Source organism: Taudactylus pleione, unplaced genomic scaffold (assembly GCF_031769625.1).
Source record: "Taudactylus pleione unplaced genomic scaffold, aTauple2 ptg000374l, whole genome shotgun sequence".
NCBI classification, from domain to species: Eukaryota; Metazoa; Chordata; class Amphibia; order Anura; family Myobatrachidae; genus Taudactylus; species Taudactylus pleione.
The window spans coordinates 2,064,482-2,090,383 of record NW_028284775.1 but is presented as its reverse complement, the minus strand read 5'-3'; positions in this window follow the sequence as shown (position 1 = coordinate 2,090,383).

Sequence of the window (25,902 nt, the reverse complement as noted above, 5' to 3'; positions counted from 1 at the left end):
AAATGAGTGACACACTAGAAAAGTATTTTAGCTTCAAAAAGCTGTACATGAAATTAAAGACAGCATTGAAATAGAAGCATATTTTATATTATGTTAGGAATGTAAAAGTATAGCTGGGGGTAAGGGTATAATGACTGGGAGTACAATTACTGTTAAAAGTGGAAACTCCCGACTGTTTAACCACCTCTACTGCTGTGTCCTGGTGTCCGTTTTCCAGATCCTCAGAATGCCCTGTCATGGGAAAACCCACAAAAAAGGCAATTGGAGAGACCTGAGGGCTAGGGCTTAAATACCAGTCATATCAGTTAAACATCTAAATCAACAATGGAAAATTAGACTGACAGACATATTCATGTTATGTCACTTTGAAGACTAGTAACTTATTAATGAAATGTTATACCTATATTTACAAACATTAAGAAACGTTTTGTGACCTTCAAATTTTGATTAAAACTTCGTATACATTCACAGACTGATCTTATAATTGTATTTTACTTTGTATACAATTACAGGGAAGTACTGACGAGTGGAAAGACATAACATTTGTTTGGAGGTGGAAGAAGCAGATTATGATTAAAATGCCTGAAAAGGGTTATACCTCTCTGAAGGGATCCTATCTGAGGCCATACTGTGCATAGATTCTACAAGCAAACATAATATTTATCTATTAATTAATTAACATTTAATTCCTCAGGAAGTCAGGACCCCCCCAAAAGAGAGGTCCCCCCTCCCAAGGAACCCTCAAGTCTAGGCCATAGCACCACCATATTATGTTGCACTTTACAAGGAACACGACAGTAATGGGTGATAACAAACAAAGCAGTAAGAGAGAGCTAAAAAAAATGCATATAGTATACTTATAATGCAATTGCAAAATGTATTCCATTTGATAAAGGGCCTTGCTACCATTGGGCCTGATTCAGAGTTGTACACTAATAATACAGCAGCTGCGTCTTTGGATGCAGCAGCAATGCTAATATATGCTAATGCTGCAGGAAGCGTCTTATGTAAGTAGACGCCTCCTGCCGGCTTCAATCATTTGCTGTTGTTTCCAAAAATGCAGCATCGGATCACCATATGGCAGCCAGCTGAGTAAGCCTTAGCTTACTCAGAATCGCTGTCAGAACTCCTCTGCCAATGCCAGGAAATCTGCAATGCTCCCCTGTTTTGTAAAATGACCCCCTTCGCTGTCCCCTCTTCGCCCCCAAACAGGTGCAGCATGTCAATCATGTCAGTCATGGGTGCACTGCGAGCGATCTCACAGAAGAAGCACTGCACATGCACAGTACTGATCCTGCGCCTCTGCAGATCTTTTACTAATGGTGTTGTACGCACACCATCGAGTTTGTGTACAACACTGAATCAGGCCCATTGTTGTTACGTAATAATAATTGTATATTTTGTAAGTATTACTGCTGCTGTCCACTATATGGTGTAGTTGGTGATTTTGGGGATTATGTAGCAAGCAGTGCAAAGTGTGGAAAAGTGGACCAGTGGAAAAGTTGTCCATAGCAACCAATCAGCTCCTACCTACTATCTTACAGACTGTACTTGATAAATACTACAACTTCTCTACTGATCCACTTCTCCACGCTTCTCACTGCTTGATAAATAAACCCCTAAAAGTTTTTAACATATTAAAGATAAGGACCATCAGAAACACCAGTTAATTACAGAATGACTGACTACTAATGCTGTGAAAAATGTTAATTATTTTTATTCTTAAATAACAAATAAATATTGGATTTTTCAGGAAAATAAGGCTACAAAACAGTACAGTATTAATTCAATCAAATGGAAATGACTTCAGTATGGAGTCATTAATGTAAGAAGAGTGACACCAATCTCTTTTAAAACAGGAGTACAAGCCCATACAAATGTTATTAATATCCTAGTTGTACAGTTTAAAAAAAAATTAAATTGGTCATCTAAATACCCCATAGAACTGAAGTCTGCAAAAAGCATCATTTGTTTCAAGGAGCTGTAGTAAATCATCTAACTGATAGCATTGTGCAATGGTCCTTGCTTTAAATCAAGAAAAAACAGACTAGTGGGAGCGCAAGGTGTCATAAATAAACCTAGGTAATAATAGTAATTGGGGATTAGATAGGCTCAACTGAATGAAAAAGTATCACATTGGCACTAATGAATAAAATATAATATACATTTAATAAACATAAAATAACATATAGACCATATTTGGTCAGCAATATAATAAAAAGATATATCGCTGTGACTCACATTAGAGTGTTGAAGGACATATATAGCAGAAATTACACCATATGGAAATACACAGTATATAATAAAAACCATAAAAAACATAAAACAGAAAAGACACTTGAAAAAAATTTAATGGTTCAATCGGTGGGATGGATGGTTTCTAAATGGATAGAGGCAAAAATTACAGAACAGTGGCCCTCATTCAGAGCCACTCGCTAGCGGCAGTACGCTCGTTCCGAGCGATGTTCGCACATCTGCGCATGCGTACGGTTTTTAGTACGCATGCGCGAACCAGTCAGTGCGGGCGAAAATCGTTGGTACGCAATATAGCGAGGGCCTGCTATTTTGAGTGACAGAATGAGGCGTATGTGGGTGGTAACAGGGGAAGGTGCTTGAAAACGGGGAGTGGAGATCCGAACGCAGGCGTGCTTAAAGGTCAAAACGGGCGTTTTAAGGGAGTGCATAATTAATACAGCAGCGTCATTGACCACGTCACTTGTTTTTTTTTAACTCAGAACTGCTCGCAAAATAGCGGTTGAAAACACCAACCACAAGAATAGCGAGCAGTTCATACGCTGTACGATGTACTCGATTAATCTAATAAATAGCGGACATGACGTATGGTGCGTGCGGCCAGGGGGCGTTTTTAACAAATAAACGAGCGTATGTTTTGCTCACTCATTCAGACTTAGAGGTGTGAACAGACTGCAATTTGCGAACTGATCATTTGAATAGCCACCCCTTGTTTTTGAACGAACGACCGCAAATAGCGAACGGCTCTGAATCAGGCCCAGAGTTTGCTGAAGTAATTCAATCAGGCTCCTTTGATTGTCATATATGGTTAAATAGGCACAGTCGTGCAGAGAGTCATTATGGATGCATAAGGATATATTCACACGTTGGATGTGTGATAGATGTAGATAGATGACAGCCTGCGGAGCAAATAGTGAATGTACCTGGGCTGGTGTAGCGGTGATCGAGTAGCATGGTCAGAGGGCAGTGTCCGGAATGCTGCTCTGCAACTCAGTGCTGTCCGCTTTGGAGAATGAATCCCGTCTGATGTATGTCAGGCTCTGTCTGCACACTGATAGTTAAGGTATAGTGTCCACGATACCGGTCTCTGGCTGTGCCGGTCTCTGGCTGTTGCGGATCAGGCACTAGTGCTCCGTATTGCCTATGTAATAGCCGGTCTTGGCTGTCACAAATCCCGCTGTAAAGTGAGCTCACTTAGGGGTTTTACCCCGATGGTAGATATTCTGGTGCATCTGTTTGCATGTAGTGGGGAAAGTTCCTGAATATCCACCAGTAAGGTAACCTGTAACCTAGCGAGTTTCTCAGCCTTAGTGGGTCTGGCTGTTTCCTCAGAGGTTGTGGTTGAGCTGCTATAGATTGTCTTATTCTCAGCTCAGTGCTACAGCGCCTTCTATCTGTGTTCTCTTCCCCTTGCTTTAAATTGCTGATGACTTCATAAACAAATATTACATTTTCATGACTGTTGATTCAATCATGTTCATCATTCATTCATGTTACGATGTAGCAGCACCAATTCTTTTTTTCCTTTCTAGTTTTTAGAACTTTGTAAAATACCAGACCCACATTAAAGATTGCTGCACTTTTACATTTTTTATTGTATCAAACCTGTTTATTTTAAGAGACTAAAGAATCCTTTTTTTGTGGTGCTATCATTAAAATATGTATCCCCAATCTTAGTCATGTGGATGAGTCATGTAGTGTGCTGTTATAGCTACTACAACTTTCCATTGACTTTGCACTTCCTTTTCCTGAATAATCTATTAAAGAGCTACCACCAAAAGTGATGCAGTCTTAAGGGAGTCTTTCAGAACAGATTTGGCAGTGACAATGAAGTCTCACTGCAGTCTCACTGCTACACGGACATAATCAATCAAAATCTTTTGTTAGTAATGTTTCACCGGCTAGGGTGTATCTGTGGGAGGATGCTTTGGGTGGAATTTCCTCACACTGTAAATGATGAGTAAAAAGTAAAAGCAAGTATGCTGTCAGTCATGGGCTTGATCAAATAGGACACATGCTGTATTAGGGATAGGTATCTCTGAAAGGTGACGTAATAGTGGAACAATGTTATTATTAAGGACATGGTAGTGAAGTGTGTGTTTGGCAACGGAGTTGCTCAGGGAGGTGGGAGTATTTGACACCTTAAATCAGACTTAAATCAGATTCAGTCTATTTATTAAAGGGTGACATGCTGTATACATCAATGTTTCACTGTATTCAATAACATTTGCTGGTTCATGCCGGCAATAACTTCCCCATGCAAAGAAGCCTATTTAGCAAGGTGATAATAAAAGAAAATGAATTAAAAAAAAGCTTATTGTTTACATAAAGCATTTTTTCATTGGGGAGTTTTATCTTTATATGTATTTTAAATTGTAGTTTTCTACCTGTTCAGATTCCCTAAGACTGGCATAGTGAAATGGTAAATTAACCATTACTGCTTCAGGCCAGTATCAGGGAGGCAGCAAAGTTTCACTCCGCTTCCCCAGCAATCTTGTATTGATAGATTTTGGTGATAACTGATGATCTATCACTGCTTGCAGCAGGTTACCCATCTCTGGGATAATTATCTGCTCTCTCGGGAGTCTGGGAGGTCTATCCTAATTTGTGTCCCAGACGTTCAAGGAGTATAGGCAATGATGGTATTACTGTCAGTTTAGATAAAACGCCAGAGATAAAGACCACTTCATTCAAGCAATTTGCTTCTAACTGACATATATAAAATATCAAAAGTGATGATTTCCCAGGCATTACCCAGGATGGCTAATGAACTGAACTAGAATGTAAAAACAATCTGATATGTAAATAAAGGGGGCTTGTCTTGATTAATGGTGGTATGTTTCTGGAATGTATGTACGCTTAACTTAAGAAGGTATACAGAGACATACAGTGGTGAAGCTGTAATAGTTGGGTATGCTGCTACAACATATGACTCCAGAAGCTATGACTCCAGAAGCATGGATACATACAAAACATGTGAATATGTATTTCTTCCAAAATAAAGCATCAAAGACCTAAAACTTGAAATGGCAATTAGATTATAAGACAAGATGGCTGGTTTACCAGATCTCAGTCAAAGACAGGTAAACATACTGTTTTGGGCACATTATACCGTATTAATTAATCATTATGGGGGTCTATGTACTAAGGCTTGGAAAGAGATAAAATGGACGGAAATAAAGTACCAACTAATCAGGTCCTAAAAATGACATCCCCACATCTTCATTTTATATATGCGCAATAGATATTAGAAGGAAGTCAGGATATTCCACTCTGCTGGGCTCTGTCCTCTGGAGGCTGGATGCCAGTGTCACCTGTTCATATGTTGTAACAGTATACCCTACTATTACAGCATACCACCATTAATCAAGGCACGCTCTCTTTATTTACATTGCAGATTTTTTTACATTCTAGTTCAGTTCATTAGCCCCCCTCCAGGTGGTAGCGCCTGGGAGATCATCACTTTTGATATTTACAGGAATTTCTGTTTGGTCCTGGGTAGATGATGATCTTCTCTCTATCTGCTCTGCCACACGCAGCGCTTTGGAGCTCCCCAATTTTTTCATATATTTTGACATATATAAAAGCACTCAGCCTTAGGCTGGGTACACACCTAAACGACCGGCAATCGTGCCGATGTTCAGGGAGCGATTTGTCTTCACCCTGGACATCGCATGATTGCCGGTACACACTTAAAAGATGTAATGAAAGATGGAACAATCACTGTTCCGTCCTTCATTAACTTGTACAGGCTTACATGCGATATTGTGTGATTGACTGTGCAGCACAGCCAATCGCACGATATCGCATGTGACCGTGGGAACGCACAAATTGGGCATACACACTGCACGATATGCCCGATTTGTTGATCCGATTTGGCTAAATCAGCCAAATCGGGCCGATATCGTACAGGTGTGTATGCACCCTTAGATGTTGTACATTTTATATCTCCCCTTATTCAGGAAGAGGATTTTTCCATTCACATAAGTATCAGGTACACAAATAGTACACTCCTGTCCCGTCCAAACAGTGTTATTTGCTTTTAACGCAGTATAAGTTATTATGTGCTGCAGGGACGTAGAAACCTGAAAGTTTACATTCATTATGCTTTTTGCTTTATTTTATCTACATGCATTTCCTCCAAAGTTTGTAACAAAACTAAATGAACTGATCCACCTAGAAGGAGCTTCTTGCATGGTGAATTAGAACTATTTCTGAAAAAGAAGAGGCTTTGTGCTGCTTTTCTTACATGACCCACATCATGAAAGTACGCCTGGAATGCGTTCAACCGGAATTCCAGTCGTGTTTCTGTCGCAAGTAATGCAGGCTTCATCTGTATAGTTACTTCATTGTTGCATCCAGAAAGCACAGAACACTTCATTATGACTGCATGGCAGTACTGTTCAGTTATAGTTCCCATCCCATATTCCCAACAGCTGCAATTAGGACTCTTTACAGAGTTGTTCTGGCATGGTGCTCTAGCCCTGCACAATGTATAATGAATATATTACAAATGTCCAGAGAGCTCACATTACCTTCTATAAATCTGCTTCAGTATGCTAATTGTAAATTAAATGTGTGTTAAAAGATGGGCAAATATTCAAGAAGAGCTAATATTGAGGTAAATACAATAAAGATAATTTAAGAACTAATCTCATGAAGGTACTTTCCAGTTTAACCAGAAATAAAAAATGCTGTCACTAAAATAGCTTTGTGTTAGACGTATGTATTACTAGATATTATTTAGACACGTAACATCACAAATATCTTAGACATGGGAGTTACAGTTTAGTTCCTCATATATTTTCCTTCCTTGTCAAAAGTGCAGATGTATAATGCATCTGCAACAAATCCAGTTCTGTGTTTATGCCAAACCGTAAGCATCTCAAGGTAGCTCCATCTCTGTAACTTTAGCATTTGTGCCGGGTTTACACCAGGAATAAGAAGAAAAGAAACTGAGCGTGGCGCTTGTCAACAAGCAGCTGTAAAAGGAGGGTGTTAATCTCCTTAATCTCCTTAATCAATAGATAAAAAATAAAAAAAATAAAAAATGTATACAGCGCTAGCGTGAAAGATGTTGCAATGAGAGGGGTTCAGGAAATTACCCTGAGTAGTTGTATTGCTGCACAGATATGATATCACATATCTACTCTGGGAGGACTTTAAATCAGTGTGGACATCCTAACAAGATCCGGACCAGCACCTTTTCCGTTCTGAGACACCACTGGAATCACCCTCCATAGGAGGATATTACTGCGAGGACATCTTGCTAACCAGGATTGGTAACGTCTCTTTTAACACTGGATTATTTTCCGGAATCTACAGATTGACATTTATTATCCACATCAGTGCCTCCAGTATGAGTAAGATATCAGAGTCAATTGACTGAGAATTATACCTAATTGTGATATCATATCTGTGCAGCAATACAACTACTCCGATGTAAGGAGCGGTTTATTAATATTGTGTTTTATACGTGATGGAATAAATGTTTTTTTAACCAAGCCAGTTACCTATACATTTGTTATAGACTAATATATATTCAGGGTAATTTCCTGAACCCCACTCATTGCAACATCTTTCACGCTAGCGCTGTATACATTTTTTATTTTTTACACCAGGAATAACTATGTGGCTTGATAGTGTTAGCAGTAAATGCTAAAGTGGCATCACCCTATTTGTACACCATTTGATACTGTGATGAAATGTTTGGACAATGTTATGAATAAAGTCATATTTACCATATAAAATGCAATCAAATACAGACACATACAAAATAACTGTAAAAATTAATTACATTAAGTGCAAATATCTGTTGCTTACCCTTTAAAAATCAACAGAAATATTATTAGTAGTGGCTGACGATCATCATTATTAGTTCATATTCCTACACTTCCAGGCCCTTTCCGACTCCCAATTCCAGGTGTAAGAAGTTGTAAGCATAAGATATGACAATGTATGCGTATGGATAGAAGTGGAAGTCTTTTTCTTGCGCAATTGCATTAGAAAATGCATTCACTATGCAAAAAACATGCATCTGTCTAACTCACATCAGGTCCATGGTTTGGAGATACATCTATGCTTTGTTTTGTTGAAATATCTTAGAAAATTTTTCCACCATTCTTCAATATCTTTCCTTCTTTCTAGAAGTTCTAAGTGAATGAATTAGTTTATTTAATTTCCGATTATCTTTCTCCTAAGTGTTGCTCTCTGTTTTTATCACACCACCAAGTTGCACTAGCAGTGGACTAATGGGCTTAAAACAAAAGTAAAATGGAGCAGCCTCCGGGAAGATCGCAGGGAACTTTGGGCCTTATTCAGAGTGGTACAGTATTGCACAGCCACAAGGAAACGGCTGTGCAATACCAAGCAACTAATATGCTAATGCAGCTGGAGGCGCCTGGTGTAAATAGATGTCTTCTGACCACATTGCAGATCCGAGTGCTGCGTCCTAAAATGCAGCACCAGATCTTCTTCAAGACCATCAGCAATCTGAGTGACCCTGAGATTACTCAGATTACCCCTCACAGCTCCATAGCCTCTGAAGATGCAGACCCTGGTCTTTTCACTCCCAGAAAACGGGTGACACGCCCCCGTTTTCTGGAACACAAGCTGGCCTTGGCCACTCCCCAGGGGCGTATCTATAATGGGTGCAGGGTGTGCGGGGAACACGGGCCCCTGGGTCCAGGGGGCCCCACACTGCACACCCTGCACCCATAATATTACTTACCTCTCCGGAGTCCCACGTCGACGCGGGGGTCCGGCGCTATAAAACGACTGGAAAATGGCCGCGGTGGCCATTTTCCCGCCGTTTGCGCATGCGCAGTACAGGGAAAATGGCCGCGGCGGCCATTTTTCCGGTGACCTGTGCATACACTATAGACTCTGGCACACTCTAGTGCCCAGAGTCTATAACTACGGCGCTGGCCACACACAGCTCAGTGCACTGCCGGCCGCTGGGCTGAGAGGAGGGGGCCTGTGTCGGAGACTGAAGACGGGCCCCCTCCTCTCTAGAAACACCTCTGCCACTCCCCGCCCCCCATACGGCAGGCTGAGGCTTGGGTGAACTGCAAGCAATTTCGCAGAGGGAGACCTGCACATGTGCAGTACAGATTCTGCACATGCGCAGGTCTCTCACAATCGTTGTTGTGCGCAAACCATCGGGTTTGCTACACAACACTCAATCAGGCCCTTTGTTCCTTGAGACAATCTCCTTTTTTGCATTGAGTGAGCTAAACTTCTAAGTTCTGAAAAAGGAACTTTATATAGTGCAATGAAATATCATGTGACAGTACAGGTGTATCGTTTGAACATGGTTAACGCAGTGTTAAATGCATCTTGAGCACTACTGTGAGACAAGCGTAAAACTGAAATGTTTGCCTGCTGGCACCAAAGTGGTTAAAGCAGGGAATAGACATTGTGGTTCCTGTAGAAGGTGTGATGTCAGGTAGGAGAGCATTAGTGTTTTAAGAGGTCAGACACTAGGCATGGCCAAGCTAAACATGAATTCCATCAAATAACAGTTTTAATTCAGAACTTTTAAGGGACACAATGTGCTTGCAGCCAACAGTCATCGTCACATATTTTTCACAAGCCTACACAGCCAACTGTTGGAATTAGCGGATAGAGGGAAAAAAATCATATGGCCAAGTCAGATGATTTTATTTTTTTTTGCAGACTGAATAACTTGAACCGAGAAAAAATATTTATTTCAAACAGCCATATTTAATTTTAACACTTTTTCTGCCAGTTCTTAGATGATAAATTAAGACAGTGTATGGACTTTTTACACCATAGTTTGCCTGCTTCTGCTTGGGGATCCCATGGGCAAGGCATTTTGGGGAAGCCACAAGAATTTCTTATTCTGTCACCATAGTACAATCTTCTTTTTTCTGCACATGGTTGTGAAACTAAGGGAATAAGCAAACCATATGCTTATTCATTTTAATGATTATATCTATGTGTAAACAATTCTCATCACTCCTTCAAATTTTCAGAATTAACAAATTTTCAGAATTATTATTATTACTACACAATAATAGTCTTCATATTTGTAGCATTCAGTGCCAGAGTGAACCTCTGCATTTTTCAATTAGGAATAAAAACAATAATAACAGAAACTGGTTATTTACATACAGATAAGAGGGACCCCGTCACGATTTGCCTAACCCTAACCGTTTGGGTAGGTGTCTGACCCTAACCGTCCCTTCTGGTGCCTAACCCTCCGGTAAGTGCCTAACCCTCCCTCCTGGTGCCTAACTCTAACTGTCGAGGTAAGTGCCTAACCCTAAAAAAAATTCAAACAAAAAATGTATCAACCATTTGTGTGTCGACCATTTTCATGTCGGCCTTTTGACCTGTCGACCATCTTACATGTCGACATTTTGTCCCTGTCAACCTTTTGTGCCAGTCGACCTATTGACTGTCTAACATCTGGTGTCTATCTAGACATTGTCTACTTTTTAATGTTTACCTATAGTCCGGCACCCTCACAATTTGTATTCAGCATTTCCTAAATTATTAGTGACGAAACTAATGGCAGCTAACCCCTTGCACACTTATTACTCGCATTGAAGTTTTCTTGGCATTGGTTGGTATGTATCCCTGCCCTGAATGTATCATCCAGGTTCACAGATCCAAAAAGAGATTTTGTAATGTGAATTGATTAATTATATTAATATAGTGTTATGTTGTTTTTAAGTAATTTAATTATGCATGAAATACCTCTTGCTGGGCTTCATTTAAGCTATGTGTGTGTTTAAGGCATACTGTCTCGGAACTCCCGTGAAACTACCGGAAGGGCTGAGAGAGCACTTCCCTAGTGAAATAGGTGGGACCCCCCGTGATGACAAAAATAGCAGCATTACACAGATTGATGCCAATCGCGTCACCATGCACCTCATATTTGCCACTTGGATCTCCTCAACGGGAGATTTCAGTTTTTATGAAAAGTCAGGTTCAATTACAGTGCTTAACCATGTCCAGTAACCTAGACAGAAGCAAAGTGGTTTGTTTCAAAGCACGTTAGGGGGCCTATTTATCAAGCATTTTTCTTCATAAAATTATGTAGAAACTGCAGTTGCTGCTTAATTTTATTATTGCTATGTACTAATAGCCTATTGCAGGGGGTTTCGCAGCAGAGCTTTTCATAGTTTGGCCCCATTCGTTTACACCTTCAGATAGCATAAACCGCTTTAAGCCTATGGAGGCTTTACTTGCAGAAGAGAGATCTTCCAATTCCTCTCCTGCAGCCTCCGTCCGATTCAGGTAACTGACACTGACAAACACCAGGGAAGTAACTCACAGAGAGAGCTGTTATCGTTACTACTGTTCCTGCGGGTTTATTTTAGAACATAGCGGGGATATTTTAATTCAAGATGAAAATATGTACTGTGATACAGATTATTAATACATAGGCCCCTAAATCATTTTGTATAAACTATTGGGGCGGTTCCATTCAGCGTGCTATTGTTAGTGCCAGGAGGGAGTTCCCAGAGCTATTCAATTCCGCTCGCTGTTAAGGCGACTAAATTATTTCTTCTTGCACCCTCCTGAAGGTGTGAAGAGAAATCCGACTAAAGTGCCGGCTGCGAGGCTGTTTTCCTGCTTAAGGCAGCCTCGTTGCCTGCACTTTAGTCGGAAAATGCCGGTTCTCGCAAATAAACACCCTGCTTTAGTCACAAGAACCAGCATTCTTTGACTTAAGTGATTATAGTTGGACTAGAATTGAACAGCTCCGGGACCAACATCCCGGCGCTATTAACATCCCAATCAATTGAATCGGCCCCATTGTTGGAATATAGTGTTATTTGCAAAACATACTTTATTTTTTAACATTCTTTTATTCCAGCTCTATTTGTTAGGTTGTGGAATTCATGTGTATATATGGTAAAGTAAGCATATATATTTGTATCTATATTTACATAGGTTTAATAAAAAAAAAAAATATTAAAAAGGTTAAAAGAGTAAGTGGTAATAAATGGATAAGATTATAGACAAGTAGTCTTCATGCGCTATGATAATGGTAGGTGTTTGAACACGTCCAATTTACCACCCAGTGTGTCTTTTACATACAAAAAGGAATGCAAGTCTGCAGCACTAATGCTGTTCTGCATTTGTTTATATTGTTTATTTTTGTCTGCAAAAGCTCATTTCTGCATGGAATTCCACATAATATTGACCGATACTGGGCAAAGAAGCATTTCATACAAAATGCGGGATAAAATCATTAAGGGAAAAGGAGATTTTATATAGCAAGGCAAGATATTCTGCATACTGTAGCTTACTGGGATGGGTGTTTTAAGTATAGATTAACCAAATTAACTGAAAAAATAAAAATGTTGAAACGCGAAGTAAAAGCATGGCAATTTGCCCCCTCACGGCCCAATCACACTGAAAACTCGCACATTGGGGCTGCGATCAAAAATGTCCGAGTCTGTAAGTACTCCATATAGCTGTGCTTACGCGCGCTGCTAGTAATTCGTGTAAAAAGTTGTAATGAAGGGCTTGGGTAAAATGGAGCAGTAGCAGGGAGTACTTCTAGTTACATTTTCTTTTTTCTTCCAGTTGAGGACATAACCTTTTCAGACATTTCCCAAAAAATGCACAATGTTTGTCCATTTTACAGTTTCTGCAGGAAATGCTACATTAAAAAAAAACATGTAATTTGAGTTTTATAGTATGTATAAATTTAAGTTCACTTAAATTATGCTTCATATATTTCTGATTTCTAAATGTAGATATGTAAGTATTCTTTATTTTTTCCTCTCGATCTGCTGAAAGTATTTGTAGAATGATCTATATATGCCTGTATCTATAGTTACTTGAGCAGTTATTTGGACTTGTACACAGTCATGTGGTAGATCTGGCTGGATCGCATGATTGTAACAGTAACTTGCATCATCATGGTTAGTAGCCTTGTTTTGAGAGCATAACAGATTTGGTTGTTAAGTAGTAACTTTCTTTTCAACTGCTTTTACTGAATAAGAGCTCTAGAATATTCTTGCCTAGCTGGATGTGCGTGTTATACAGAAATACATTAGTTCAGAGTTGAACAAATTATCCTTTTTTTTTTTTTTTTTCAGTGGAGCCCAAGTAAATCTTGCATAGGAAATAATGTGTACTGCGCCACCATAAGCGGTGGCTGCAATATCACAAATACATCACCTTGGGTGACTTCTAGAGGTACCCTATTGTTTTCTATTGACAGAATTCCCCTATTGGGTATATCAACGTATGGTTCAAGGTAAAGCTCCAAACGTGAATCCTAATTTTGAAGGCAAGATGTGGTCAAGTGGCGCATACAGTATAGAATCACCCCTCTTGGATAGGTTTGGAATATCTGTATTTTTTTTTGGAAAGCCCAGTCACTCACCCACTTTACAAGAATGCATTTCTACTGGAAAGGCTGGATAGTATCCTTGCTTTACAGATCTATGATTATACATCAAAATTCAGTGTATGATCAGGGTTTAAAATTGTATACCTCTTTATTATTATTTAGTAATGACTATACAATGTTGTTGTTTTTTGCTTTGTTTATTTTTTTCAAATAAACTTTAAACACTGCTGCAAGCTTGAAAACTGCTAACACCGCCCCCCCACACAGACACACTGTGTCCTTCTGCTGATGCCACCACATTTGGATCTGAGAATAAGGTTGACTGTGTCATAAACAAAATACAGATATTAAACAACAGACAGAAAGCAGGCACAAGTAGTATATCCATAGCTGTGACATACAGTACACAGTTAGAAGTACTAAGAAATATGGGATGTAGCTAAGGTCTGAATACCGACATCTGAATCCCGGCAAGGGTCTTCAGATAGGCGTCGTAATACCGACGTCTATCTTAATCCCGATGCCAGAACGCCGAAGGACACTAGCCCAAACAAGATAAGTCCGGGGCGCCCTTAGAATTAGTCACGGGAGAGGGGTTAGGTTTAGGGAGCGTAGCGTGGTTAGGGTTAGGTTTTTTTGGGGGGAGGTTAGGGTTTGGCACCCCTATGGGGGAGGGTTAGGGTTAGGCAACACCCCCGGGAGGGATAGGTTTAGGATGCGGTTTGGGGGGTTAGGGTTAGGCGCCCCCAGAGGGAGGTTAGGGTTAGGCACTAGGGGGGAGATTAGGATTAGGCACCACTAAGGGAGGGTTACGGGGGGGAGGGGTAGGGATAGGGTACTTACCTGCCCTGTCGGGATCTTCACGCTTCAGCGCTGCCGGTGTCGTGATGATAGCTGCCGAGACTTCATACCCATTCCAAGAAATATAACTAGGGAACTGCACACTACACTAGAGAAGATGAGTGGCATGGAGAAATATTCCTAAAACCACAGCTCCTGTCATATAGACATCTATTAAATATGAGGAGTCTTCTGGCCAAGTTCTATCTCCCAACTCAACATAAATTGAACAAGTCCCTGTAGACGAAAAATATTTAACATCACAAGTTTTTGTTCATGCTAATTATCTATTTTTTTTTTAAATGAAAATGTGAAACCTGATACATGATCAAACATAAATCAGACTTTATATACAACATGGCCAAAAGTTATGTGGACACCAATTCTAATTTCAGGCACAACCAGTGTGGACAAATGCAGAAAATCAAGAATACAGCCATGCAATCTCCATAGTCTGAGTGGAGCTGTTATATCAGCAAAGAAGAGACCAACTACATATTGCTGCCCACGATTTGGTAAATGAGACGATCAACAAGCACCTATGGGTGTGATGTTTACTGTAGGTGTCCACATTATTTTGGCCGTGTAGTGTACTAATCGCAGGGCATATGGAATACAAATTGACATTCTACACTATATACACTATGTAGACAAAAGTGATTGGTCACTGACAGCAAATAGATCAACAAGATTTTATTGACGTCAGTACTTTGTAGGCCCATCACGTGCAGTGATTACTGCAGACACTCTTCTTGGCAAATTGTCCACAAGTTCATGGACTACAGCAGGCGGTACGTTTTGCCATTCCGCCTTAAGTACAGCGACCAACAGACGCCGTGATATTCTATCCTTGTGACCAGACCACGACTATAAGTAACAATGCCTGTACCATTTACTGACAAAAAGAGCCATTTTGTTGGGCAGCACCAGTGCTTTCTCTTTGTTGGTAAGGTCTCTGAGGCTCCATAGATGCATAATACTAATATCTCATCTCCAAAATATAACATTTATGTCTGGTAGACTTTGACATTTGCCAGTGTGGGGTAAATAAAAAAAAAATACCTGGTTGTATATAAGAGTGTGACTTAAAAATTAGATCTGTGATGCTTTACTACTGTGGAGCACTAAAAAAATTACCCTCATTAGAATATATCCTGTTGAACTTCAAGTTGCAGTGTCTGCACTGATCCCATTTTTAATGTGTTAAATAAAAGCAGATACATCTTCCACTGTATGTACCTAAATAGAAGTTCTAGTCTGGCAGCGTCGTGTGGGCGAGGTAGAGGGAGGTCACTGCTGCAGTGTTTTCTTCACCCCGAGGTACGAACTGTGCATGCGCTGCCGTTCACCCAGCTCTTGTTACTTCGGGACTTGCCTTTAGTCTGTTTAAAGCAGAGTCAGACCAAGCACTCATTACTAGGTGATTGTATAGTGTGTCTAAACCAAGCTGCTGATCCTTGGTCTTTCGATAAACTTTCTGTGTACCCATTATTATCTTTTATTTATATAGTGCTACCAATTTGCACAGCGTTTTACAGAGAATATTTTGTCATTCTTTTGAGTCTCTGCCCCATTGGAGCTTACAGTTTTAATTCCCTAACATACAAGTGTGCGCAGACACACATATTATGGTTAATTTTGTGACAATGCAGTTAACCTACCAGTATGTTTTTTGTAAGTGTAGGAGGAACCTGAAGCATCTGGAGGAAACCTACACAAACACAGGGAAAACACACACATAGCTAGTGCTCTGGCCATTCTGGCTAATTTTTCCTGACTGTTGCCAATAATAACTGCCTACTTTGTGAACCAGATTGCCATATTGGAGACAGTATAATCCTATTACCACACTCTTGCCTGATTCTCTGGAGGCCGCATTACCCACTTGTGTATCAGGGGATGTAGTCAGCATCCCGGTGTGTGGGATGCCAACGTTCTAAATACCGGCGCCGGAATCCCAACAGCGTCAGGATCCTGGCTCCAGTATCCCAACTGCCGGCATCTAGCAGGTAAATATCAGGGGTTAGGGTTAGGCACTAGGGGGGAAGGGTTAGGCACTAAGGGAGGAGGGTTAGGTTTAGGGTGCGGGGAGGGGGAGGTTAGGTTTAGGCATTGGGGGGGGGGGGCGGGGAGGTTAGGTTCAGGCACCGGGGAGGGTTAGGGTAGGAGTAGAGGTTAGCTTTAGCAGTACTTCCCTGCGGGTGTCGGGATTCTGGCTGTTGGGATGCCACTCTCTGTATTCTGACTGGTGGCATCTTAACCGCCGGGTTCCCATACCCAACCCGTGACTCAGACCTTTGGTACTGTCCCAGTCCCTTGACCACACTTTGTGCCTGACCCTTTTGCTACTGTTGAAATTCACTCATACTGTACGTGCACCAGAATTTAGAATTGTTTTGACTACAATTATTGTCTGCTACATTAACTGTACTGTCATCATCTGAAGTACAACCCTCTTGCTCCGCTGTATCTCCATCAGCTAGGTATCTCCTTTCCACTACCATATTGGGTCCTACCTCCTGCCATTATGGTCCTCCCTGGAATTAACAAAGGTATTTAACTACCATACTAACAATATAACCAGTAGATAATCTGCCATTTATGGTTTAATTTGTGAATCCCTCACCAAGTTTTTAATTGGACAGGTGAAAGCTAGCAATGGTTTACAGTATAAGTGCCCACTAATGGTTATACCTTTTTAGAATGACTTGATATTTTATTTTTTGCAAAAGTGTTTCTCTAACTGTAATATTTGGATCTAACACAGCCATACCTTTTTTATTTTAGCTGTAACTCAGAAAAAGACTAAAAAACATAATATGCTTTCCTTAATTTTACATTAAATCCTTAATGATAAAAGCAGTTGTCATAGAAAAAAAAATTGGTATTACATAATCCTTCACTGCGGACCTGAGGTTAGGTGACATATTCACCATTCAAAGCAATTATGTGCAGACACTTTTCTCATGTTGCCTTGGACATGAACCTCATCAATTTTGTTAAACACAAGCACAGTACTTTTAATGCTACTATTTCTTCTCTCCTTGAGTTGGCACATACATGCAAACCTTGCCTTTAGGCCCTCCACCCAGGCCTTCAAGTACTCAAGGTGTGGTAGTTTAGCATGATGAGACATGTTACATTTTAGTTTTTGGAACAGGCCAGGGAATGTTTGTCCACAACAGATATGGTGTGGGAGACTGTAATATAACTCTATTCTTTCTTTAGTTTTGCCATGCATATAATGATATGAGATCATTTTATTGGTGAAGGCATTTTGAATCCTATCACTGAATTTCTAGTTATATCACTTAATTGTTGGAAGGTATTTTTAACAATGTAGATTAATCTGTCAAAAATATGAAATCACTCATGAAATGTTCCTGACAGTTTAAGTAGAAAAATCAGTCATAACACCAGAACTTACTTTGGGCAAATGTAATGTATATGACTTTAGTGTGAGCAAACCATTGTCCTAGATACAGTTATCTACCTCCCTCCCACAGCTGTCCCGTTGCAAGCACTCTGTATTAGGTTGTAACAGCTGCCTGGATCTCCTGCAAATAACAATCACATTTCATACTTTGTGGTGTGTGTCACTGGTGTTTGTATTTTTAAACACCACACAAATGCAAGGGAGTATGAGAGGGGTACCACATCTCCACTTTGTCACCAGATTTCCAACTCCAAACGTAGGAAACTTCTACCTACTTAATTCCATTTATTTTATTTATTTATTAACAGTTACTTATATAGCGCAGCATATTCCGTTGCGCTTTACAATTGGAAACATTGATAGAACAAAACAGGGTAATAACAGACAGACATAGAGGTAAGAGGGCCCTGCTTGCAAGCTTACAATCTATAGGGAAATAGGCATTGATACACAAGGATAGGTGCTATATATTGCAATTTGGTCCGGCCAGAATGCAGAGTTTCTTGGTGGGCTGCATGATCCAGTCACACAGGAATGTCGGCAAAATGTCAGGAGTATGTGAAAGAAAGACAATATGTGAGATGTGTGGACTGTGAGAGGGGATGTGATAAGATATGGAAGCTATGAAGGTTATGTGGTCGGTTCTGGAATCTGATAAGCTTGTCTGAAGAGGTGAGTTTTAAGGGAACGCTTGAAGGATTGAAGAGTAGAGGTAAGTCTTATTGTGTGTGGTAAGGCATTCCATAGAGTGAGTGCAGCCCGAAGAAAGTCCTGTAACCGTAAATGGGAGCAAGTAATGCGCGGGGATGAGAGACGCAGATCTTGTGCTGAGCGGAGAGGTCGGGTTTAGACTATGATTGGTCAAATTAGAGTTCTACTTTTTCAACACAACAAATAGTAATAGTTGCAGCTCTTAAAATCCAGAATTTTTTCATTCCAATTCCTAATCCTTTTAATTTTACAATCTATTTGCTGGATCGTATTAATATTAATAGAATTCAGTAAAATGGTGTATTCTGTAACTCTAGGACAGATGTAAGAAGGATCCTGGGTTTACTCGGATAGTGCTGTGAGTCAGGATGCAACAGCGTACCTAACTTTTCGGTCACGTGGTTTGGCCTGCTCTGTTAGTATGCATATACATGCAGGCTGATTAGTGCAGTAAGCCTCATGTTTTTCATACTGCAGACTCTCGTCATTATCAGTGTGATCAGCAATCGTCGAAGCTTGGATTTCAGAAATAAGTTATTAATATGTAATGATAATGAAATGCTGACCTCCTGTTGTACCACTGATTACATTGGTTACTCTGATGTATAGAGCTGCAAAAATGTAAGAGCCAGTACTCTATCAAGAAATGTATGTCTTACATCTGCACTTTGGTAAAAAAAATATTGGTGATGTAGTTGGTGTGTGCTTTGTGACCTCACTGTAAATATATAAATTGCTCTTTGAGAGATAATCTGTGTTACATCATAGACCTGGCGTATGTATCGGGAATACCTCATTCAAAGCATTACCACCCACAGTGGACAGCGCAGTGGCCGACCATGGGTGCTAAATGATCATGACCTGCGGTGTCTGATCAGAATTGTCTGTTGTAACAGACAAGTGACACTGGCTCAAATTACATCCACATTCAATGTGGATACCAGTCGCATATCATACAGCGTTCTTTAGTTTCCTTGGGATATGGGAGTAGAAGACCCACAGGAGTGCCCCTGTTAACACTACGACACCAGACACAGCGCCTCACCCGGGCTTGTGACATCGCTAATTGGACCCTGGAGGACTGGCAACATGTGGCATATTCGGATGAGTCACGGTTCCATTTGTTTGGGGCTGATTGTAAGGTTCAGTTGTGGCGCAGATCCCATGAGGCCATGGACCCCAGTTGTCAACAAGGCACAGTGTAGACTGGTGGTGGCTCCGTAATGATGTGAGGTGGTTCACACAGCATGGGTTTTGTCCTCCTGAACACGCCATTGACCGGTAATCTCTACATTACATTGCCTGATGACCATTTGCAGCTATCCAGATGGCATGGGTCAACATTTCTCCAGAGGTCTTCTGTCCACTTTTTGAATCAATGCCACATCGAGGTCTTGCACTTCGCTGGGCTAAAGGGTGTCCAACGCAATACTAGGCACCTACCACATGACTTTTGGCACTTCAGTGTATAGTGTGTGTTTATGTATATATATATATATATATATATATATATATACATACAGTCAGGTGCATAAATATTGGGACATTGACAGAATTTTCATATTTTGGCCTCTATTCACCACCACAATGGCTTTGAAATGAAAAAACAAGATGTGCTTTAACTGCAAACTTTCAAATTAAATTTGAGGGTAATTACATCCAAATCAGGTGAATGGTGTAGAAATTACATCTTGACAAAGGTCCATGGTTGGGACCGAAACGTTGATCCTGTATTTACTTTTAAATGTTGGAATAAAGGACTTTTTTAGAAGACTGGTGAGTGCACCCCTTTCTTTAAAGGTTATACAAAGGACCTGAAGGTCCCTTTTGGGCAGCTACCTCAGCACTCTTGGACTACAAAAATGTGAGTGTGGACATACTTTGACTATATATATATATATATATATATATATATATAATTTTTTTTTTTTTATTTTTTTTTCATGAGGTGTAGCTATTAAATAATAAGACTGGTGCTATAATTTATATTGAGTAAATTTTTCCCCTTGTACTCCCGTTCTGCATCCACACACCGTTGAATTCCTATTTTCCATTGGTCAAAGCCATGTTGTAGCTCACTATTTGTCTGCTGTCTCAATAGCTCGATTTTCTTCTTTACCTCAGCAACTGATGCAGAACAGGTTCCCTTGAGTACAGATTTGACTCTAGGGAAAAGAAAGGAGTCACATGGTGTTAGGTCTGGCAAGTATGGAGTGTGTTCTAGCACTACAATTTGTTTCTCAGCCAAAAACTGCTTCACAGAGAGAGCTGTGTGGACTGGTGCGATCACTGTCCTCCCTGCAAGCAGTACTGCAGCTCTTTGTGGGTAAGTGTTCCTCCGCACTGATAGCATAGCATTTCCCCACTGCACAGTCCCATTTCTTCCCACTGCTGGCCGCTGCAGCAGGCCCCCGCGGTGATGTCACTATCCTCCCCCTCTGCTGGCAGTACTGAAGGGAGAAGGACCGGATTTATGATCTTGCAGGTAGAAGGGATAGGCTCCAGTAACTGAATGTTATTGCTATTATTACTATTATTGTTGTATTGTTGTTGATTTGCAAAGTGACACATTGCTCTGCAACATTTGCTGGCTACAGTGAGCATGAGCAAGATTTTGATGGTGCAGAAGCTGAGCACTTCATGCTGTTGTGTGGGCTGGCCACTAGGGGGCTGTGATGCTCTTGAATTAAGTATACTAGTTTAGTGAAGTTAGTCTTGTGTTGTCAGTGATCATTAAAGTTATGTTCCAATTTAAAGTAAGAATGTTGCTGAATATCATTAAATAATAAATATTTCTGGCAATTTGGGAATATATGTGAAAACTTTTCTCAAGGAAAAAAACTGTTTTACATAGCTACTAACAGGATGGTTATTTTTTAGTACAGTTTAGAAAATAAGCAAATGTGATTAGTTGTCATGGGCAAAACTACCTTTTTTCCATTGCCATAGACATTGAGTTTATTGGTTTGATCTGTTTTATTGTGTGATTTGGTCATTATTATTTCTATGAGGTTTAGTGACATTGGCCCCTCACTGAATGGACTGTAATATGTGTGGTCCTGTTTTTTCCCACACAAGTGCTTGCTCATACAAATGTTACATATTTGCTTTCAATATGCAGAGCCAACTTTAACAGCAATAGTTTATTGCTCTCCAATAAATAATAATTTTAGCCACCAACATTATAAGGGTATATGTAAAAGGGTCTGATTTCCTGGAACGGCGTGATTTCATCAATATAGCCGCTAAATTTAAAGTGGCAATTTGTTTTAAGACAAAACTAATCACAACGGCCCAAGGAAATCAGAACCTATTACATATACCTTTATAGTATATTACATTTTAATTGTTAACCGAATGCTGCAGTGTTGCTTCTCAGAGTATTTACAATACCCTACATGCTCAAATGTGATTTATATGTATCTTTATAATTTATGTATTGCTTTTATTTATTTTTCTTCTATTGTATTTTCATGGTTGTTGCAATTATTTATTATACCTGCATACCACTGTACTTATGAAGGCTTATCCTAGCATAATGTTCTGTTTTTTTTTGTCAACAGTTTTGTTGAATAGAATGTTTATATTTCACAGAGTATTGAAATAATAATAATTAATAGTAACAATGTTTTGCTTTTTGATATATTACAATATTTGGTGTTTAAATTAATTTATGAATAATTGTAAATTTTTGCCTTTTTATTCTTGTCTTTTTATGACTATTTTATACTGCAAATGTTATGTGATGTAAAGGGATATTCTAACATTTCAGGTAGCACCAGTCCATTATTTTCTACAGCATAGTCTAAAAAAGGAGAGGTCTACATACAACCTGTGTCAGGAATGCTATAATGCTACAAAACCTGTTGGTGGGGTTCCCTTGTCCTAAGATATGCAATACATTCTTTTGCCAATTGCATTGTTTGATTCCCAGGAGAATGGCACACTCATGCATGCTGTTCATGGCTTCAATAAAATGTAATAAAATAAATATTGAGCACCACAGGTGTAGAATGTCGGTAGGCACCATGGTTTCTCAGCATTTGTGGAACTATAAGCATCAGCATGCCCTGTCTGCTTCAGGTTACACACCTGCTGAAGTGTCAGAGGTTACCTCAGTCTGGTCTAAGGATATAGGGACACATTTGTCACTCACACTTTCATGGACTAAACTCAGAGTACTCACAGTTCTCTGGCATATAGAGTGATTGTTCTATGACCATGTTAAGAATGCAGATAGTTTTTATTTCCATAATAATAAATATAAAAAAGTCAATAACTATGACAATAATGTAAACCATTATGCTTCTATACTGCTATTGCTTGTTGATTTTTGTAATTTGTAAGAAATGTTCCTCTGCTTTCTGTATTGATGAAAATGAAAATCACTAAAAGTACTGTCTTTGATAACAATGTTTAATAAATGTTGATACAAAAGTTAAATATGTGAAAGTTAGTGTAAGGTGTTGCACAGGAGAAGGGTTATTACAAGACCTGAAGTTAGGGAGTGGAGCAGGAAACCCTGTTGGTGTTAGCTGAGAATGGAATGTTTAAAAGAACAGGGGCTTGTAATTTCCAGGATAAGGGCGGCTGCAGTCTGGTGGGGCTGTGGGAAGTACTGACACTCTAAGCCTGCCCCCTCACAGAATACACTGAGGAAGCATGACAAGAAGAGTATAGGTCACTGTAATGCCTTGTGGCATTGTGGCCAGAGATTTTTTAGGATATTGTGGCTGTATATCCTGAGTTTTCACAGTTGATTTCATAGTGTGCAACAAAGGGTGTGCTGCAGGATGCAGGGTGTGTATAGTGCGTGGGCTGCTGTTCTGAAATGATTGTGGGTGGGGATTGCTTCTCTTTATATTTTTTTCTCTGACACCTTTAAGAGGTGTAGCTGGATTGTAGTGTATAGCAGAATCGCAATACAACACAAAACTAGTCTGTAAAATATAGCAATATATTTTATCTCATATGTTCCATGTTTAACAGGTCTTCCCATTCCCTCATGCTTTGATTAGATTTGTGAGTGTTTTTGATGCTTTTTTTATTGATTCTTTCCATTTGATATTCAACTTTAGATATGACCATCATAAATAAAATCAAAATGAATAAGCTGTAAAGACATATATTACTTTCCTTTTTGTTAGTTTTAATTCTTATATTGAAATGTAATGATTAGCACAGTAATGTTATGATATTGCAGCCAATGACATCGATGCTCTGGCAATCACCTAAAGGCCCCCATACATCTGCAATGTATCGGGCCAGTTCCCCGATCCCCAGACATCGGGATTGGGGAATCGATGAAATCCAACATGTTGGATTTCACTAATTTCACTATGATCGTGATGAACAAATCAGGGATTTTTAACATGAAGAATTTCACAGAGTCCCCGATGGAACGGCGATTGTCGATGGCCGCCGATCGGCATTTCCAGCCAATGGATCAGTGGTTCTGGTCGGATCCGAGAATCGGTGAAAAGGCAGGCAGATGTATGGGGCCCTTTATTGAAATCAGGATTTGGGCATGTTTGGTAAATGCCATCAGACAATGACAATAGATTGTCCCTTTCAAGCTGTTGTTACGGTCGTCATCTAACTACACTAGCAGGTCCCAAAGATGCTAGAAGCGATCTGGCCACTTGGCTAAATGGGCCAACTAGTCAGAGTGATAACAATTTGCCATCTAGTTGTGTTGCCAAATTAGATATTAGACACACAGATCAGTCTGTATGTCACCAGCTTGAGGAGTTGATTTCTCCATTAATGTGCAAGAAAACTCACAGTAAGTTACCTCCCAAGTGAAAGGGTTTGAGTTACATCCGTGATCGTGCTGAGCGAAAACAATTGTGGGTGTCGGGGACCCCTCACTTTAAAAAATCAGGGTCCTACTTCACTGTTTCTGGGTCCCATCACATATCATGGGGGGTGAGGGCAGGCAGCAGTTGGTACACTTCTGGGGGCAGGTAGCAGTTGGGGTAGAAGGGGTTAAGGGCAAGCAGTAGTTGGGGTAGAGCAGGGAGAAGTTGGGGTAGAACTGGGGGTAGATGGGAGTAGGGTGGGCAGTGCTGGGGGTGGGCAGGGAGGGTATAAGTGCAGACAGTGGTTGCGACAGTGCTGCAAGACAAGGAGGGGGCTAGGGGCAGGCAGGGCAAGGGTAGATAGCAGCTGGCACAGTACTGGGGGGCAAAGAGGGGGTTAAGGGGCTTTCAAACGAGGAGAGTTGTGGCTGAGGCAAGGTGCTGGAGCAGGACCCGTGTTGGAAAAATGGCTGATTGTGCACAGTCTCAATGTCTGAATAATTCTGGATGGCAGTGTGGTTTACGTTCCTGGCGAGGCAAGTAATATAGCGGCCGCTGGCTTACAGATGAGTGGGCTCGGTATAATATCGGCTCGGTATAATATCAGTCCCCAGATATCAGCACTATTTGTGCTGTGTTGAAGGGTACAACCGCAGAGGCTGCAGCGGGAGTGCTGTATCATGCAGCACCCTGACTCCCCCTATATGTGCTTACTGGAAATTATATGAGTAGCAGCTTGTTACATGTTATAATCCATTTTGCAGTATTCCTAGCCCTAATGTCAACACTGCCAAGTGTATGTCACAGTAATCCTCTGGAGTGATATTTATAATGTTTGCTATGGAGCATGCTGTAATGTTGTTTATAATTCAGGGCTGATCCTTAGATTATGCCATAAGGCTGATCCTACTCTAGTGTGCTGTAAACTCCAGTGAGCAGAGGCTGCAGCGGGAGTACTATTACCCATCGGTACTTACCACCTCTGGGTGGGGTGTTAGCTTCCATGTACCAGGGTGTGCAGTGTCTTCGGAGCTGCAGCTTGCTCGCAACTGCCGATCCTCTCAAAATTCTGTGTCCTGGCTGGTGGAGGAAGGCCCAGGGGTGTCAGCAGACCTGAGCATGGAGGCCACACTGTCAGCCTGCCCGGGCGACTAAGGGAACGGGCAGCCGCTGAAGGCAAATAGCGGCTCAGCTCCACCTCAGAGATCCGTGAGGAGAAAGAGAGTACGGCGGCATCATGTGACCGGGAGGTGGAGGTCTCAGACGCCAATTGGAAGATGATACGCTCGGTTGGGAGACACTGAGAGATGTCACTGGGTCGGCAGCTGCGGCGCACACACAGTGCGTCCTACAGGACCCAGGGACTTTTAAAAACTGGATTCCTTAGTGCCTGTAGCGCGTAAATACGTGCTACAGCGCATATTTTGCAATCAGTGTACATATAGTCTTGATACTGCTCACCGTGCTAAACTAAGTATGTGAGTGTATGAGTGTGTTTTGTGTGTGTACACACATATATA